At 40.9% G+C, this 4,249-nt stretch overlaps 1 non-coding gene across 1 annotated transcript; it reads right to left on the bottom strand.

The window, feature by feature from the left end:
* Positions 1 to 1,591: 1,591 nt before the first annotated feature.
* LOC142425268 (small nucleolar RNA SNORA48) lies at positions 1,592 to 1,735 on the bottom strand. Its single transcript, XR_012779617.1, has one exon. It is a non-coding gene; the product is annotated as a small nucleolar RNA SNORA48 (small nucleolar RNA).
* Between the last annotated feature and the right edge of the window lie 2,514 nt (positions 1,736 to 4,249).

Genomic DNA, 4,249 nt, shown 5'->3' with positions numbered 1-4,249 from the left:
ATTATGAAACAGGCAGCCATTCCTTCCAATGTGTGTAGCTTGATTACATGGACAATTGAAACCCATCTGCTGGGATGGTGGCTTGCCTTGGGACAGGGGAGAGAAGCAGTAGGCACTGTCCATCGTCCCATACCAGTGAGTTTTGTGTCAGCTGTGGTGTACCTAGACTTTACCTGTTCTAGAATTCCATATGTTAACATCTCTCCACGGGTTCATTATGTTTTCAGTCAGGCCCCAGGGTTGGTGTATACGTTGATAATCTGTCTGTAAACAGCCTACCTTTACATCCACAGATTTCTTTAAAACATAACTGTAGCAAAATGATTAACAGCTCTTGCCCCCGAAAGTGTGTAAACACAGCTCCATTGTGTTGGGGGAGGGAGGGAGGAGTCAATTTAAGGCCAGGTCAGCTTTGTTCTTTCTGTGTTCACCTTTTTTTTCTTCCTCCATGAATGGTTATAGTCTCCTTTCCTCCAGCCTGTAATTCAAATGTTGCAGCCTCCTCTTCTCATTTAATTTACTTTGAACACAGTGAGCCCTTTTGATCTCCTTGCCTATTTTCTTTCTTTCTTTTTTTCCAACTCAGGAAAATTTTATTTAATTATATCTTTGAATAATTGCTCCTGTTCTACTTATTTTTATTTTTTTCTTCTAGAACACCTATAATTCTGACTCTCAATTTTCTAGCCACCATGGGTATCATTTTCTCTCATGATTTTCCACCCTGGTCTTTTCCTCTGCATCCTGGGTGGACTTTATTAACCTGACTGTCTTCCATAAATGCAGTCAGTTGATTAGAGGAGTGTCATACTGACTCATGGCTACTCTAACTCAGTTACTGCAGCTCTATTTTTCGACAATATATGTCTAATGTTACCCAACTCCGATTTCATATACTATGGAATCCTGCTCCTATTTTATTGTAACAGTATCTTCTCTTTCTCTTGTTCTTTATCTCATTGATGATGCTGATGTCTAAATTCCTCTCCACTATAGGCCCTATTCTTATAAGTAAATATTTTTCAAGGGCTTTTACCTTCAGGATGGTAGTCCATTTCACCATTTCTTTTATATTTATACTTTTTTCTCTTAAGATAGAGATTGATCCAGACTCAGCACCCAAAACATGGAGGCACAGATTAGCTTTGGGTCCCCTCTGTATCAAAATGAGATTGGGTCCAATTTCTTTTTCAGATCTATAACTGGATGGCAAACGGATGTGCATAAAGCTCTTAGTCTAACTCCCCTACTCCAGTATTTATTTTGCAGTATGAGGAATCTTTGCTGAATGACATGGAATCATCCTCACTTGACCATTGTAGTATCAGGGCTCCTCGGAAGCATTCCATCCTAGTCAAGAGTTGGCCGTCTGGACCCACCCAGAGGCATCTGGGAAGACAGGCTTGGTGCTCTGGTTCTGAAGGGTCAGCCCTATGGAACAGTTCTATTCTGCATGCCTAGATCAGCACGAATCTGACTTGGCAGGACAGCCACCAGCAGCACGTACCACAGTCCACACAGAGCAGTTTCCATCTGAGGCAATTAGGGCTTCTATCTATTGAAAAATACCTTATTGTTTGGGGTATTTTTTTAATGAGCCCTAGGCATGAAACATCTCTGGCCATGATCTGGGCATCAAGCTAGGATGAACAAAGGGCTGCCAGTCTGCTCTGCCCCTGACTGATATAAGAGCACCACCACCAATCAGGCGTCTCTTTGCCCACAGCCAGGGGTTCCTTATTGTTTTTATTATAACCAAGTGGGGACAAGGTGGACATGACATCACATTTGCCATCTCCACGAGGTACCTACAAACCGCTTCTGACAATGTCACGGAGAAAGACAAGCATGCAAACTCCCAAACGATCACTATCAAGATGACAAAGAAAAACCAGCCAAGTTTCACTGTCTTTCAAGTGTCAGCGGGAGCCTGGCAATAGGGTTACTAACTTGCACAGGGTACTAGAACTGCTTTTCAGCAGAAAATTCGAGAGAATGTCCTGTTGTTATTGATTTTAATCTCCAAGATAAATAAAACACGAGAATTTTGACATCTAGATCAAAATCTTCCTCCCAATTTATACATTTTAAAACTTAGATAACAAAATCTTTCTCAGTATGTACGAATGAAATTAAGCCGTAATTATTAATGGATACTTGTCAGTTGGTCATATTGTGGTGACTTGTGTGTTGCTAAAGTGCTGGAAGCACTCCCACTACTGTTTGAAATTCCACCAGAGTCACCCACACCAGATGGTTTTCAGAGGAGCTTCCAGATGAAGAAAGACCAGAAAGAAAGGCCAAGTGGTCTACTTCCAAATATTAGCCAATGGAAACCTATGGATCGTAATGGAACAGAATCTGATTGGCAGTGATCACGAAAACGGCACAAAATCTGGCGACATCGTAGTTGGTCTACATAGTGCCACCATAAAGTGGAGTTGACTTTACAGCAACTAACAACTGACGGGTAGTAATCAAGTATGTGGCTCACTATGGTAGTCTGTAATTCCCTCAGAGGAGTCTAAAATTCTTCAAATATATATATAGTACCAAAATTATATACATATGGTAACCCAAAAAAACCAGATTTTTTTCAAACCTGTGTATTGATATTTTTCTCCCAAAACAACCTTATCGCCTTCAAAGTACTCTCCATTACACTTAATACATTTTTCAAATCTGCTTCCATTCCTGGAAACATTTTTCAATCTCATCTGTTTAGATAGCTGACAGCACCCCCCTGTTTTTTTTTTCTTCACCTCTTCTACATCATCAAATTGCTGTCCTGCCATGTTCCTCTTCATTTGTGGAAACAAAAAGGAGTTGCACAAAGTGAGGTTAGGTGAGTAAGGTGTGTGGGGTGAGAGAGACATACTGTTTTTTGTCAAAAACTGGTGCACTGCGATGGGTGTGTGAGCAGGTGAGATTGTCATAGTGGCAAAACCAGCCCCCTATCTGCCACAAATCAGACCTTTTTTGTCCCACACTATTACGCAATCTTTTCAGAACCCCTAAATGGAAAACTTGGTCAACACTCTGACCTGGTGGAACAAACTCCAAATGCACTAGGAGTCTACATTTTCATCCATTCAGGAAGATGGCAGATGTCCAGTACAAGATTTGTCATAAATCAACATTTCTCCATTTTTGAAATGAAGAAACCACTCATAAACTTGAGTTTTTCCCTTAGTGCTGTCCTTGTAAGCTGTGTTCAACATCGTAACAGTTCCTGAAGCACTTTTCCCAAGCAGGGAAACAAAATTTCACAGCCACATGCTGCTCTCTTAAACCAGCCATCGCAAAAAAATGAGATTCAAACAAAACTGCTTATCCAAAGAAAATTCAGTGTGACCAGAGAGAACCTTCCCACTCGACATCACGGGGTACACTAACTCAGAGAGTTCCTCAATGGTCACCTAATGGGAAAACTCTGTGCTAGGAAAGCTCTACTCTAGCCACTGCAATTTTGTGGGGGTTTTCCCTCATATATGTGTGTGTGTGTGTGTGTGTGTGTGTGTGTGTGTGTGTTCAGCACTTTAGAAAGCATAGCTATTACATTTTATAGCTTATCTTTTATTAATGTTGTACAATTAGACAATGTCTAAGTACTAAAATAGTATGGTTATCTCTAAAAGGCATTTCTAGTGAGTAAAGGGATCTGCCTCAGATGGAAACTGGTCTGCGCTGTGGGGTTATTGCTAGTTGCAATCCTATGAATTCCAACTCAATGAGACCCAGATGTACAGTCGAACCATTCTATAGCGCTGTCCCTTCAGAAACAGAACAGCAAGCCTGTCTCCCAAGCTACCTCAAGAGGATTTAGACTGCTACAAGTTTAATTTTGAGCTACAAGTTAAGTGCTTTAAAAGGAGGTTTGGTTGTACAATGGTAAATGTTTCGGCTTCTAAGCTAAAGGTTGCAGGTTTGAAGCTACTCAGTATCTTTTGGGGAGAAAGACTCTTCTGTAAACATTAGTCAAGAAAACCCTTTGGAGCAGTCCAGTGCTGACAGATGGGGGTCACCATGAGTTGAAATTGACTAATAATAAAAACAAAGTACTGAAATATTTGCAGGGAAGGAGGCTAATGTTTACAGAAATTAAACTTGAAGTAACACACACAGACAAGCTTGCGTACACACATGCAACCATACAGGCATGTACAAAAACACACACAAGTACCATTTCTGTATTGAATTAATAGCTGTGTTATGTGGAACCAGCCCCCAAGCAGACTTGGACTTGGCA

The sequence above is a fragment of the Tenrec ecaudatus genome, chromosome 13, assembly GCF_050624435.1.
Source record: "Tenrec ecaudatus isolate mTenEca1 chromosome 13, mTenEca1.hap1, whole genome shotgun sequence".
Classification (NCBI taxonomy): domain Eukaryota; kingdom Metazoa; phylum Chordata; class Mammalia; order Afrosoricida; family Tenrecidae; genus Tenrec; species Tenrec ecaudatus.
This window is presented reverse-complemented; position numbering and strand designations above follow the sequence as displayed.